This window comes from Bacillus rossius, chromosome 1 (assembly GCF_032445375.1).
Source record: "Bacillus rossius redtenbacheri isolate Brsri chromosome 1, Brsri_v3, whole genome shotgun sequence".
Lineage (NCBI taxonomy): Eukaryota > Metazoa > Arthropoda > Insecta > Phasmatodea > Bacillidae > Bacillus > Bacillus rossius.
Window position 1 is genome coordinate 189,670,359 of NC_086330.1, and position 16,106 is coordinate 189,686,464.

General features: G+C 43.5%; 1 protein-coding gene and 2 long non-coding RNA genes across 4 annotated transcripts in view; 1 reads left to right on the forward strand and 2 right to left on the reverse strand.

Moving 5' to 3' along the window:
- The window catches only part of LOC134527159 (bumetanide-sensitive sodium-(potassium)-chloride cotransporter-like), a 940,416-nt gene that overhangs the window by 513,911 nt on the left and 410,399 nt on the right, over positions 1-16,106 (reverse strand). The gene's annotated exons all lie outside the window — the stretch shown is intronic.
- LOC134527161 (uncharacterized) overlaps positions 1-16,106 on the forward strand; it is a 264,791-nt gene that overhangs the window by 77,999 nt on the left and 170,686 nt on the right. The window lies entirely within an intron of this gene.
- LOC134527160 (uncharacterized) lies at positions 8,518-14,207 on the reverse strand. Its single transcript, XR_010074106.1, has 2 exons — positions 9,173-14,207; positions 8,518-9,058 (listed from the first exon to the last, which is right to left on the reverse strand). It is a non-coding gene; the product is annotated as an uncharacterized LOC134527160 (long non-coding RNA).

The window sequence follows — 16,106 nt, forward strand, 5'->3', positions numbered from 1 at the left end:
TTCTGCCACCAATCTCTTGCAGTATAACTCCGTGGCACAAGGGGAATCACAAGGGAAGTCACTCACGTATCGGCTCGGCGTCTCCGTATGATTAGCGAATCCTCGCTAAACCCCACCGGTCCTCAGGCCATTCGGTGCTGACGGCTATACCAGCCGGAAGGAGCCTCGTTCCGCCGCGATAGAACAGCGGCTATCATCTTCACCAACTATACAGCTACTCTTCCACACACATATCAAAGAGTTATTTGCTGCCCAAGCCGGCCCCACACTCGCAAAAATCATTTTTAGCGAGGCCCCTGGCGCGAACCGAATCACACTCGCCGGCCCGTCGTACAGAACAGCTGATCGCCTGCCTTCCCCTCCCCTCCTTCAACGAAGGGAGGGGAAAAAGTCTGTCTCCCTCGCGCGCATGCGCGCCGTGCTCGTGAATTGTTTCATTTTACCCCGATCACAATTTGTCCAACTTTGCTCTGTCGCATTAATAATTAAAATACTTTTATACAAATGCAAATATATAACTACATTATAAATATAACTAATCAACACACTTATTTAATGATATTCTCACTAACTGCTACCAGGTGCTCCAGGCGACACTAGCGCTGAAAAACGTTACCAACATTTCATAAATACCGCCGTACGGATAACACCAATACTCAAATAAACTATACTAAAGGAAAACTATGATATAAACTTCCTTTTAATATTCTTGTAGAACAGTACCCCGAGAAAAGGGGTACAATAGCTAGTATGGTGGTGTTTTTGGTGGTTGGGAATTAAACATTGCGATTAAGCATACTCGAAGTGGACGGTTTTAGTCATAGCTAATATAGGGGTGGGGTTTTATAGACATAGCTATAATGACTGTATCATTTAAACATTTTTTTTTCGAAATTGGGTGGTTGGGAATTAAACATTGCGATTAAGTATATTTGTAGTGGGGGGTTGGTGGGGTTTAGTCATAGCTAGTATGGCGGGGATTTTATTTATTTTCGAAATTTAATAACCATGATGGTATTTTTTTTTAATTTAAGGATAGCGATATATTATTTTTCGAGATTTAAACATGGCGGCGATTGTGGAGTGGTGGAGTCTATAGGCATAGCTATTATGGTGGTATTTCTTTTTTCGAAATTTATACATGACAGGTTAAGCATAATGGCGGGGGGTTTTAGGCATACATTATGGCATCAATTGTTTTAAGCATACAACATGGCGGCGGTTGTGGAGTGGCGGGGCTTTTAAGCATATTTTTTACATTTAAACATGTCGGTTTAAGCATACAATATGGCAGGTATTTTAAGCATAGCGGTTTAGGCATAGCTAGTATGGCGGGGGTTTATTTTAGGCATACTTGGGTGGGGTGGGTGTGGGTTTATAGACATATTTTTTTTTTGAATTTTAAGCATAGCTAGTATTGCTTTTCGAAATTTTAAAGACATAGCTTCTTTTAAGCATAGCTTCTTTTAAGCATATGTGCGTTATTTAATTCCCCATACTTCATCTGGTCCCGTGGTCTAGTGGTCAAGGCGTCCGCCTCCTAACCAAGACGTTGGTGCATCCCCGGGATCGAATCCACCCAGCGCCCAGGATTTTTTGTATACAATTCCCGCCTTCGGAGCAACGGTGGTGCGCTCCGGTAACTAAAGGCTGAACTAAGATGGCGGCCTCCAGCAGATGGTGGCGCGCCCTGGTAACCAATGTCAACAACAATGGCGGCCGCCATGTGACAAGATGGCGGCCCCCATGAAACAAGATGGCGGCGCCCATGGGGGAACTGGCGCTGTGTTTACATTTCAATGTTTACATTGGTCCCAGAACCCCCTTATCACTCCTACTCCCATTAATTCCAGGGGGGCCCTGGACCCCCGGGATCTACGCCCATGGCTCTCTCTATACCTAACTCTATTTCTCTATATATCCCTCCTACCATTATTATTCGGACTATAGCAAAGAGGAAATACTATAAAATACTTACAGGTAACTATCCATACGACTCGCGTGCCACCTTAAATTATGCTTAATGGGTTCGTGTTATTGTAATCTCACCTATAAAGTGACCTACCTCGTGTTTCGAAGGTCAATTGTGCCTAATTTCATCGAGATCAGATCAGTGGTTTAGGAACGCATAGAGGACAAACATGAAAACATTAAAAAGTAATTTTAAGTGGCAATTCCCATAAAAAAATACAAAATTAAGTTTTTTATATTTTAGGCTGTCTTTTTGGGTTTTTCCAAATGTTTTTTGTTCCTAAGCCATCCCTGTAATGAGACAAAAAAATCATTAAAATCGGTCTAGCCCTTTTCTAGTTTTAGCGAGAAAAATGCACGGCAATTCACTTTTATATATAGAGATAAAATGATGAATAACTATTTGACAAAAAAATTGGTTGCCTGTAAAGTCGGTTTACGGACGATAGTTTAACGTGACAACGTCATAACAAAACATTGATGAAATGATTAATCCAGAAGAAAATGAAATATATTCGGCCTGAGACTGAGCCGTAATAGGTATTTGCAACCAAACCATTTATGCATTAAATATATTATATTCTTTGAGGAAGAATTTTTTTTAAAATGTCTCTATCTTTTGTATGATAAAATCTACCTCTGCATACTTTTATGAATAAAATTTAATAATTTTTTTTGAATTATCACTATTTTGTATGGATACAAAGTAGGAGTGAAATGAAATCTACAATATACTTAATAAATTTACTTTTATTTGCATTCATTAATTCAAATATATTTATTACTTTTGAAGTGTCGAGCGCCGTATTTATTTTTACAATTACAAAAATTAATTCCAGCTTCCGGGATTTGATCCGTCATCCTAACGATTGGTAGTCAGAGATGCTAACCGCACAGCCACAAGGCCATTTTGGAAAGTGTTGTTTCAAATGTTATAAATTAATAATATTCCATGCACGATATTTGTTTGAATTTCTTTTAACTAGCATATTCTCTGTTGGACTGGAAATATTAACACGCTCGTGGGCTCATAACTATAATACGGTGTGTGATTTAGTTGATCAAATAATAACTCATGACAAATAATTACCAATGTCAAACTAAAGCGTGAAAAGTATCATACCAGCAATTAATATTTAGTTATACGCTAAAACAATACTCATACAACACTGTTCAAACAAACAGATTTACACTAGTAATTAAAATAATACGTACTTGTAAGAACACCATTTGCTTGCAAATATACTCCCGTGGCGCGGTACACAACAATAACCTCGAACCCTGCTATGTTGTCGTCTGCCGCAAGCCGTGTGTGGCGATATGCGCAGGCGTGATCCAACCGGTGCGACCAGCCTATCCCTGCAGCATAGCGGGGTGAAACCTGAGCAGTACGCCGCCACCACGTGCGAGCCGAGTTCTCTGTACCGTCCGCAACATACCAGAGAGATGCCAACAGGACACATCTAGCACACGATGCATGTGACCCTCTCCCTGCATGGCTCATCCCAGCATGACTAAGGCGTGATAGGTTTCAGCCTGAGACGCACTTAGGTCCCTCCCTAACCCGGACCCCTCCCAAACACACTTAATTTTTAGTTAGGTTAGGAAAAAAAAAGGACACATCCGTAGTGGGACTTCCGTAGTGGGACATCCGTAGTGGGAAAATTTTTCGTGCGTGCAGCCAACGTTCATCGATCTATTAGACGTTGTCACATCAAAAAAATACTTATATAAATTACATCTGTGCTATTTACCGAAAATTTTAGCAGCAAGAAATTAAGTGACCACAAAAAAAGAACATAATACAAACAAACAAATATGCCAAAAAAAACCTTCAGGCATACAAACATATGAAAACACTAAATACCAAAATATCAACAGTTTATTATAAAATTATAAACTGAAATTTATAAGCATATTAAAAAAAAGATTTTCGAAAGGGTATAAGAACAAAATTCATAATATCATTAAAAGATTCCCAGTAATGCAAATTTTTATTTAAAAAAAAAAAAAATATTCACAGTTTTCGTTGGGAGCTAATTTTTCTAAGATATAAGCATTTGTAGTCATTATAAGCATATATATTTGTGAGACATGTTCCACCGATGTGAATGTATTTCAAATGTTACTCTATTGTACAAATCCATTTTATTTTTATGCACATCTGTATGGAGTAGGCTTATAATAGTACTTCATGATACGCTTGTCTCTAAGGTAAACATATCTCTTTGTAGTAAGACAGTCAGTGAAAAGCGATGAGAGTAAATATATATAGCCTTTTAAAACACATGAATAAAATAAAAAACTTTTAATTTAGTAAAATAATCTAGATATATTTTAATTAAATATGAAAATAAATCGATATTATAAATGTTAATTTTAATTTAATTTGTATAAAACTCAGTGACTAACTGCTACACTAATCCATTCCCACTTTGCAACTCCACGTGAGTAGTCCAATACCCATCTATGTGGGTATGCCACTTCCCTTCCTCGTGGGACGCAACTGCCCATTCCTCGTGGGAACACCACTGCCCTTCCTCGTGGGTAAGCGTCTAACCTTACTCGTGGGTACGCCAATGCCCTTCCGCGTGGGTACGCCACTAATCTTCCTCGTGGGTACGCCACTGTCCTTTCTCGTGGGTACGCCACTGTTCTTTCTCGTGTGTACGCCAGAACCCTTTCTCGTGGGTACGCCACTGTCCTTTCTCGTGGGTATACCACTACTCTTCCTCGTGGGTATGCCACTGCTATCATCATGGGTACGCCAATGTAATTTCTGGTTGGTATGCCACTGCCCTTATTCGTGGGTATGCCACTACTCTTCCTCGATGGTACGCCACTACCCCCGTGGGTACGCCACTGCCCTTACTCGTGGGTACACCACTGTCCTTTCTCGTTGGTATACCACTACCCTTCCTCGTGGGTATGCCACTGCTATCCTCGTGAGTACGCCAATGTTCTTTCTCGTTGATATGCCACTGCCCTTCCTCGTGGGTTTAGCACTACACTTTCTCGAGGGTACACCACTGCTCTTTCTCGTGGGTACGCCACTGGCCTTTCTCGTAGGTACGCCACTGTCCTTTCTCGGGGTAACGCCACTGTGTCTTACTCTTGGGCATTCCACTGTTCTTACTCTTGGGTACACCAAAGCCCTTCCTCGTGAGTATGCCAATGCCCTTCCTAGTGGGTATGCCACTAATAAGCCTAGTTGGTGCGCCACTACCCTACCTCGTGGGTCTGCCTCTGCCCTTTCTCGTGGGTAAGCCCCTACCCTTCCAAGTGAGTACACCACTGTCATTTATAGTGGGTACGCTACTGCCCTTCCTCGTTGGTACGCCACTACTCATACTCGAAAGAACGGCATTACCCTTCCTCGTAGGTAGGCCACTTCCCCTCCACTAGCTTATGCCACTGCCCTTCCTCGTTGGTACGCCACTTTCCTTTATCGTGAGTACATCACTATGTGTGTAGGCCACTGTCCTTTCTCGTGGGTACACCACTGCCATTTCTAGTGTGTACGCCACTGCCCTTCCTCCTGGGTACGCTACTATCTTTCCTCGTGGCTACGCCACTGGCCCAACAAGTAGGTACACCACTGTCCTTTCTCGTGGTAACGCCACTGTCCTTACTCGTGGGCATTCCACTGTCCTTACTCATGGCTATACCAAAACCCTTCCTCGTGGGTATGAAAATGCCCTTCCTAGTGGGTATGCCACTAATATTCCTTGTTGGTACTTCACTACATTTCCTCGTGGGTACGTCACTACCCTTACTCCTATGTACGCCACTGTCTCTTCTGGTGGGTACGCCACTGACCTTTCTTCGTGGGTACGCCACTGCCATTACTCGTATGTACGCCACTGGCCTTTATATTGGGTACGCCACTGCCATTATTCGTGGGTATGAAATACTCTTTCTCGTTAATACGCCTCTATGCTTCCTCGTGGGTACGCCAATGCCCTTCCTAGTGTGTATGCTTCTAATAATATTAGTTGGTATGCTACTACCCTTCCTCGTAGGTCCACAACTAACCTATCACATGGGTAAGCCACTACCCTTCCTAGTGGGTACACCACTGTCATTTCTAGTGGGTTTGCTACTGCCCTTTCTCGTTGGTACGCAACTACTCATACTCGAAGTAACGTCATTATCCTTCCTCGTAGGTATGCCACTGCCTTTCCACATGGGTATGCCACTGCCCTTCCTCGTGGGTACGCCACTTCCCCTCCTAATGGGTACGCCACTATCCTTCCTCGTAGGTACGCCATTTCCCTTACTCGTTGGTACGCGATTGTCCATTCTCGTGGGTATGCCAATGCCCTTTTCGTGAGTACGTCAACAGCTCTTCCTTGTGGGTGCGCCACTGGACTTTCTTGTGGGTACGCCAATGCATTTTCTCGTGGGTACGCCACTGCCTTTTCTCGTGTGTAGACCACTGTCCTTTCTCATGGGTACGACACTGTCGTTACTCATGGGTACGCTACTACCCTTACTTGTGTGTATGCCATTGCCTATCTTCATGGGTATGCCAATATTCCAACTCGTTGGTATGCCATTACCCTTTTCGTAAGTACGCCACTTCCCTTACTCGTTGTGACGCCACTGTCCTTTATCGTGGGTACGTCACTGCCCTTTCTCGTAGGTACGCCACTGATGTTACGCTTGGGTACTCGACTGCCCTTACTGGTGGGTAAGCCACTATCCTTTCTAGTGGGTCAGCCATTGTCCTTTTTGGTGGGTGTCATTACTGTTCCTCGTAGGTATGCCGTACCTTTCCTCGTGGGTATGCCACTGCCCTTACTTGTGGGTAAGCATCTTCCCTTTCATGTGGGTATGCTACTGTCCATAATTGTGGGTACACGACTGCCCTTACTGGTGGGTATGCTACTGCTCTTATTCGTGGGTACTCCACTGCTATCCTCGTGGTTACGCCATTGCTCATCCTCATGGGTACGCCGCTGCCCGTTCATGTGGGTATGCTACTGTCCATACTTATGGGTTTGCCACTGCCCTTCCTTATGGTATTCCACTGCCCTAACTCGTGGACACACCACTGCTCATACTTCGTAGGTATGCCACTGCCCATACTCGTGGTTACACCACTTAACTCACTCGTGGATACAGAACTGTCCTTACACGTCGATACACAAAAGCTCTTCCTCATGGGTATGCCACTGCCCTTACTCGTGGGTATGCCACCAAACTTCCACGTTAGGTACGCTACCACCCTTCCTCATTTTACGCTAACCCCCTTACTACTGGGTACGCCACTGTACTTTCTGGTGGGTACGCCACTGTTTTTTCTCTTGGATACACCACTGTCCTTTCTCGTGGGTACTCCACTGACCTTATACGTGGGTATGCCACTGCCCTTCCTCGTGGGTATGCCACTACTCTACTTCGTTGGTAAGCCACTAGCCAACTTCGTAGGTACGCCACTTCCCTTTCTCGTAGGTAAGACACTGCCCTTTCTCATGTGTACGCCACTGTTCTTCCTCGTGGGTGCGCCAATGCCCTCCCTCGTGGGTATACAACTATATTCCTCTTTGGTACGCCACTTTCCTTTCTCGTGGGTACGCCACTAACCCACCCAGTGGGAATGCCACTGCCCTTTCTCGTGTGTTTGCCACTGTCCTTCCTCGTGGTTAGCCACTATATTTCCTCGTGGGTACGCCTAAGCCCATTCTTCGTAGGAACGCCACTGCCCTTCCTCGTGGGTACGCCACTGCCCTTAATCGAGGGCACGCCACTGACCTTACTTGAGGGTATGCCACTGTACTTTTTCGTGGATACCCCACTGTCCTTTCCCATGGGTACTCTATTGCCATTATTTGTAATTAAACCACTGTCTTTACTCGTGGGCATGCCACTGTCCTTTCTCGTGGGTACACCACTGCCCTTTCTAGGGTGTTCTCCTCTGCCCTTCGACTTGGGTACGCCTCTATCCTTCCTCGTAGGTACGCCACTGCCTTTTTCGTGCGTACGCAACTTACCTTACTCGTGGGTAAACCACTGTTCTTACTCGTTGGTACACCAATGTCTTTACTCATGGGTATGTCGATGTCCTTACTCATGGGTGGTATACCAAATCCCTTCCTCGTTGGTATGCCACTGCCCATCCTAGTGGGTATGCCAATACTTTTCCTCGTTGGTAAACCACTACCCTTCCCCGTTTGTACGACACTGCACTTTCTCTTGGGTACGCCACTGCCCTTACTCGTGGTTATGCCACTGCCCTTATTCATTGGTATGCCACTATTCTACCTCGTTAGTACGCCACTACCCGTCCTCGTAAGTACGCCACTTACCTTACTCGTTGGTACTGAAACGCCACTCGTGTCCTTGTTATTACTATTTATTAATATTGAAAAGATGTCGACAAAACAGGCCTTGGAAGTGGCGGGCAGAAAATAAATAATTAAGAACAAAGTTTAAACATCAGAGGCGGACACGGGGTGGGTCCAAACAAAATTTGTAAACTCCCTATCAAGACTTGGGAGTTTATTGTGGATCGTTATTGCCTTAAGTAATAAAAATAAACAGTTACGTTTATAGGCATCCTTTTATTTAAGGTCAAAGTTTGTTTTCAAGATTTTCTGTTACAAGCTATAAAGAGAAAATACTTCTATCATTTAACCATTATTAAAGAGAGCTTAGTTTACCTAATCATTTGCCGACCCGGGCCGCGAATAGAAAATTATTTTTCCAACACATTATTCTTAAAGAAACCGTAAAGTTTTAACATTTTACAATAATCTGTAATCGCCATATAAGCTTTCATTGGTTAGTTATAAAAATTTCACATATACAATTTCGAGATGGCTGAAGAGACCAAAACTGTTAAACTGGTTCTAATCTGATATTTGAAATTACATTTGGAAATTTACAAAATAAAACTTTCACTGGCACTCGCTCTCACGAACTGAAGATTTTCTTGCGGTTCGTAGCTGATGGCGAAAAGGCCGGGAGAGAGGGCTTCCACTGGCGAAACCACCAATTCAAAATTGGAGGTCGCCGGGCTTGCTTTGTTCCCCATGATGGGTTCTTTCTCTTTGGAGGGGGGGGGGGGGGGCTAGGACCCTGTCTGTGGACAGACCAAACCAAAATAAATTAGATCTGCACCACAGACAGAACAAGGTCGGGTCAGAAAACGACCGCAAGAGAGACAAACTTCAAAAGGACCGAAGAGAGAACTTACCAAAACAGGGTAGAAGTTGTTAGGCACAGCCATGTCGCCTGGTAGATGGAGGGTGATGCGCGGCCGACGTCGCGGTTAAAAGAAAAAAATATATGCGGCACCAGACAAGAAATTTGGTCCGCGGAGAAACTAGGATTACTACGTAGAGGCTATGCTGAGATGACTAAAATTAAAAACCAAAAGGTAAATAGGGAAACATCCCTTTTCTGATCGGACTACATCTTAGTACTGCTGCTCGGCGTCAGCTTTGATTAACTGGACGGAGCCCGAAACACGATCAGCGGTCTACCGACGCGGTCGTTCCAGAGTGCAGAGCAAGAGTCCCTCCCCTCACATCCGCGCCGCTTCGCTAATTCAAACAAGGACCTTGCCCTGGAGGGTGGAGGGGCGTCGGAAACCTTCGGCAACTCTCGTCGTCCGGCCCGAAGTGAACTATCGTAAAAGACTTCCCTCTGTCGGAGTTTGCACGCATTAAGGTCGACCAGGGGCAAGTCGGGTTCAGTCGACTTAAAAAAAAACTACACCCTTATGTAACCAGATAAATTAAAAAAAATACAATTTCCCAAATTAATTTAAAATTATAGTAAAAATTTAAAAAAGGTGTCGAAATGCCTAATTTCCGGCACATACTCTCCCGCTTGAATGCGGAGCATGTAGGGAAAATAAAACACTTCTAGTTAGGCGAGTAACCTGGTTCGCCTGTATCCCACTACTAACTTTTATCGCGCGCGCGCGGCGCAGTTACGTCTCAAGATCAGGTTTTCCAAGGTATTTGGACTTCGTAGGGTATCATGAATTAAAACATGGCTCTGTGAACTTGAAATACTGTTAATATTATAAACTTTAGTGGGTACTAAATTAATGACGTGAAATTTAGACGTGGTTGATCTCGATGATTGGACAAGCTGTAGATTCCATCTGTTGGGCACTGTGAGGGAGGCCATAAGGCCACTGAGGCGAAAAAGGTATCTGCGTCCTTGCACTCAATATAAAATGGAGACTATACACTCCTTGTAACTTAAAACTAGAATGGGAATTAAAACCCCTGTACAAAACATCTTTCCACAAGAAGCCGAAGGCATTGGGACTTAGCCCTGCTCAATCAGGCTATGGAGAAGACTTGATGCTTGCTAAAAGCGAAGCAACACCTCGGTCCCGGAATCTACGGATCTTAGCTAACGTAGGCTCCGTATGTCCGTGCACTGATGGTTGATCAGACCAACAGGCCGGAGCAATAGGACCTACGAGGGTGTTTTTTCCCCAAGCTAAACTGGGTTCGAGACCCAAAACGATCAACCACATTAATAAATTTGAAAAGGGTAAAAATACTTTGAATGAATTTAGGAATATTATTAATAATAGCTTTGATTATACCTCTTATTAAAGTTAATGAAATGAGTCAGAAATATAATGTACGTTTTAAATATGTAATCTTATAGAGTGATGACTGCCTTGTATATTTTGCTTTTAGGGATATCAGCCTCAACAACTCTGATGTTTTTAATATAATTAATTGAATACCTATTTTTTTAAAAGTTTTCTGCAAAACAAAATTAACTTCTCTTCGCACTCAAATTTAAATTATTTAAAAATAAATATAAATCGCAATAAAAATATATTAAAAAAGTCTAAAAAGGGGTGCATTACAATTGAGCGGTTCGACCTTCCATGACTGCTGATAGATTTCACACTGCCAGTAAGGGAGGGTTGGACAGGTCGTCCAAAGTAGAGTGCTGGGAAATGACCCAGGGTTCACTCCAGTGGTCATGGGATATTTCACCCAGAGGACCCAGTCTTGGCTCGTTGGCTCAGAGGACTGATTTTTGTGCTGCACTGTGGCCAGCTTGACCTAAGTCCTACTTTTGAAAACACATATAAAAGAAACCAGTTTACCGTCTGGAAGTCACGTAGCTCTTACTTAAATAAACAATGTGATCATTAACGGTGTAGAACAAATACGACTTTGGGGGTAGAATGCAAAAGATAAAATAAAAAATGGCTAGATGTGACAGCTTCTGTGCTCAGACTCTATATACGTCGCTGTACATCACATTTACGTACAAGGAAAATAAAAAAATATAAACTTTGTTAAATCAAAAGTCAGTTAAAAAAAATTACTACAAAAATTATTCTTGCTTATTATTTATTAAAAAAATTGAATATAATCAAAAATTCACTAGATAAATAAATCGCTGGACAAAATTCATGAAAATTCAAAAGGCATCAGAGAAGTATTACAGCGTAAAAAAAAAATTAAAAATTAAAACTATTTACGTAAGTCAGTTTGCTAAAGACTGAACTTAAGTATGTAAAAATTAACAATTAAAGTATCTTAAATTACCTAGAGTGTGCTAGCCTATAAATGGGATGCTTAAACAGACACAAATGAATTTAGTGGACCTCTCGTTGGAGGTTGAAAAGTATTTCACCACTCTCGGTGATTAGTATGAATATGAAATGAGGCTAGTCAACCCGTAGGTGCTTAATTTCGGTGAAATACTTTTTTTAATATGCTTGATTATATTTTTATTTTATTACTATATTATGTTTTCAAGTATTACTACTTTAACAATGTAAGAAGTGAAATTTTTATAAAGCAAATGTCTTTAAGTATAGGTTGAAATAAATATTATGATGGAGGAGGGAAGCCCTTGAAACGTAGGTATATTAGAAATCTATGTTTAACTATTACTTGCGTGTTAATTAGTAAAGATATTGGTACCAGATAAAAAAGATACTCATAACGTATAGTTATTTGTTTACCACTAAACTTAATCCTTAAATTTAAAATACTTTTAGCTAACTACTGCGGGACGACAGTAGCAAACGATAATTTAGATAATTCTCCGTCGTAAAGAAACTACGGCAGGCGGAGATAAACAAAATTCGGCGTCACTACAGAGACGTCAGCTTTGGTCAGCCCTAGAAGATAAGACGCCGCGCCGGCGGGCGACACAGTCCGCATGGCGTGGAACGAGGAGGGGATGTAACAACATGGCAGCAACCACATGGCTATCAGAAAAAACGTGAACTAAACAGTGGCTCACGTGAAGCTTTACTCTCCAGGATTTACTGGGCATAAATTTAAAAATCATGTCGCGGGCGATCGTCTTGCGCTAATGAGACGAAAAGTTACCGGGGAGATGGACTTTGGGTACCCCTGAAGAGGGTACGAATAAGATAACGCGGCCCTGGGCATCTGCAGGGCCTCTGGAAGGGGAAGGGGGGAGAGACAGGCGTCGACGGCCGGTAGAGTTACAAGCGATAAGGCAGGCGCTTGCTCGCCCGGCGTCGCGCGGCACCTCGCGCAAGCTTGCGTGGGCGTTGGAAGCTACGACGTTCACCGCACGTGAAAAACTACGAGAAAAATTAATTTAAAACATTTAAAGAAGCACAAGAAACTTGTTTGGTGCCAGCTCCAGCTTACAATATATCATACAAAACAGGCCTAAGTACCAAACAAAATTTAAACCTTTTCAAAAAAATTTTTTTTTACGTATGCCTATTCAGGTATGCCTATAGACGAAACCATGCTCTGCTACCAATTGAAACGCCACTCGTGTCCTTGTTATTACTATTTATTAATATTGACAAGATGTCGACAAAACAGGCCTTGGAAGTGGCAGGCAGAAAATAAATAATTAAGAACAAAGTTTAAACATCAGAGGCGGACACGGGGTGGGTCCAAACAAAATTTGTAAACTCCCTATCAAGACTTGGGATTTTAGTGTGGATCGTTATTGCCTTAAGTAATAAAAATAAACAGTTACGTTTATAGGCATCCTTTTATTTAAGGTCAAAGTTTGTTTTCAAGATTTTCTGTTACAAGCTATAAAGAGAAAATACTTCTATCATTTAACCATTATTAAAGAGAGCTTAGTTTACCTAATCATTTGCCGACCCGGGCCGCGAATAGAAAATTATTTTTCCAACACATTATTCTTAAAGAAACCGTAAAGTTTTAACATTTTACAATAATCTGTAATCGCCATATAAGCTTATCATTGGTTAGTTATAAAAATTTCACATATACAATTTCGAGATGGCTGAAGAGACCAAAACTGTTAAACTGGTTCTAATCTGATATTTGAAATTACATTTGGAAATTTACAAAATAAAACTTTCACTGGCACTCGCTCTCACGAACTGAAGATTTTCTTGCGGTTCGTAGCTGATGGCGAAAAGGCCGGGAGAGAGGGCTTCCACTGGCGAAACCACCAATTCAAAATTGGAGGTCGCCGGGCTTGCTTTGTTCCCCATGATGGGTTCTTTCTCTTTGGTGGGGGGGGGGGGGGCTAGGACCCTGTCTGTGGACAGACCAAACCAAAATAAATTAGATCTGCACCACAGACAGAACAAGGTCGGGTCAGAAAACGACTGCAAGAGAGACAAACTTCAAAAGGACCGAAGAGAGAACTTACCAAAACAGGGTAGAAGTTGTTAGGCACAGCCATGTCGCCTGGTAGATGGAGGGTGATGCGCGGCCGACGTCGCGGTTAAAAGAAAAAAATATATGCGGCACCAGACAAGAAATTTGGTCCGCGGAGAAACTAGGATTACTACGTAGAGGCTATGCTGAGATGACTAAAATTAAAAACCAAAAGGTAAATAGGGAAACATCCCTTTTCTGATCGGACTACATCTTAGTACTGCTGCTCGGCGTCAGCTTTGATTAACTGGACGGAGCCCGAAACACGATCAGCGGTCTACCGACGCGGTCGTTCCAGAGTGCAGAGCAAGAGTCCCCTCACATCCGCGCCGCGTCGCTAATTCAAACAAGGACCTTGCCCTGGAGGGTGGAGGGGCGTCGGAAACCTTCGGCAACTCTCGTCGTCCGGCCCGAAGTGAACTATCGTAAAAGACTTCCCTCTGTCGGAGTTTGCACGCATTAAGGTCGACCAGGGGCAAGTCGGGTTCAGTCGACTTAAAAAAAAACTACACCCTTATGTAACCAGATAAATTAAAAAAAAATACAATTTCCCAAATTAATTTAAAATTATAGTAAAAATTTAAAAAAGGTGTCGAAATGCCTAATTTCCGGCACAGTACGCCACTTTCCTTTCTCGTGGGTATGCTACTGCCCTTTCTCGTGTATACGCCACTTCCCTTCCTATCGGAAACACCACTATCCTTCCTCGTAGGTACGCCACTGCCCTTTCTCATGGTTACGCCACTGTCCTTTCTCGTGTGTACGGCACTACTCTTCCTTGTGGGTTAGGCACTGTCCTTTCTCGTGGCTATGCCTCTGCCCTTCCTCGTGGGTATGCCACTAATCTTCCTCGTTGGTATGCCACTACCCTTCCTCGTGGGTATGACACAGCTCTTACTTACTATCCTTTCTCATGTGTACGCCACTGCCGTTACACGTGGGTACGCCACTGCTCTTACTCGTAGATAAGCCACTGCCCTTACACGTAGGTAAGCCACTGTCTTTACTCGTGGGTACGCCACTTTCCCATCTCGTGGTTACGTCACTGTCCTTTCTCGTGGGTACGCCACTGCCCTTCCTATTAGGTACGCCACTGCCCTTCCTATTAGGTACGCCACTGCCTTTCTACTTGGGTATGCAACTACTCTTCTTCGTTGGTCCACCACAGTCTTTCCTCGTGGGTACGCCACTGCCCTTTCTCGTGATTCGTTACTGCCCTTATTCGGGGGTAAGCCAATTTCCTTACTCGAGGGTATGCCAATGTTTTACATTTGGGTATACCACTGCCATTCCTCAATGATATCCCACTGTTCTTACTGGTTGGTACCCCACTGTCCTTACTTGTGGATACGTCACTGTCCTTACTCGTGGGTATGCCACTATTTTACATGTGGGTTTACCACTGCCCTTCCTCAATGGTATGCCACTGTCCTTACTCGTGGGTTTGCGACTGCCCTTCCACGTGGGTATGCTACTGGTCTTCCTGGTGGGTATGGCACTACTCTTTCTCTTTGTTATGCCAATACCGATTCTCGTGGGTACACCACTGCCATTTCTCGTGTGTACGCCACTGCCCTTTTTATTGGGTACGCTACTTTCGTTTCTCGTGGGTAAACCACTGCCCTTTCTCGTGTGTAAGCCATTGTCTTTTCTCGTTGGTACGCCATTGTCCTTTCTCGTGGTTTTGTAACTACTATTTCTTGTGGGTATGCCTTTGCTTTCCTCATGGTTATGCCACTGCCCTTCTCCATAGGTATGCAACTACTCTTCCTCATTGGTACGACACTACCCTTCCTCATGGTACACCACTGCCCTTAATCGTGGGTAAACCACTGCCTTTTCTCCTGTGTAGGCCACTGCCCTTTCTCGTGAGTACACCACTATCCTTTTTATTTTTACGCCACTACTCTTCCTTGTGAATACGCCACTGTACTTTCTAGTGGGTAGGCCACTTCCCTTTATCATGTGTATGCCACTACTCTTCCTAGTTGGTAAACCAGTACCCTTCCTCGTGGGTACACCAGTGCCCTTTCTCGTGTGTACACCACTGCCCTTCCTCGTGGATACGCCACTATCCTTCCTCGTGTGTATGCCACGATACTTTCTCGTGGGAACGCAACTGTTCAATCGTGGGTTTCGCCACTGTCCTTTTTTATGGGTACGTCACTGCTGTTACACTAGGGTACGCCACTGCTCTTATTCGTGGGTTCGCCACTGTCCTTTCTGGTGGGTATGCCTTAGCCCTTACTCGTCGGTAAGGCACTCTCTTTTCTCGTGGGTACGCCTTTGTCCTTTCTCTTGGATAGGTCACTACTCTTCCTCGTGGGTATGCCACTGTTTTAATCATGGGTATGCCACTATCATTTCTCGCGGGTATTCCACTGTCCTTCCTCCTGGATATGCAACTACTCATCCTCGTTGGTATGCCACTAGCCTTTCTTGTGGGTACGCCACTGCCCTTTCTCGCGTGTACGCCACTGTATTTTCTCGTGTGTACGCCACTGC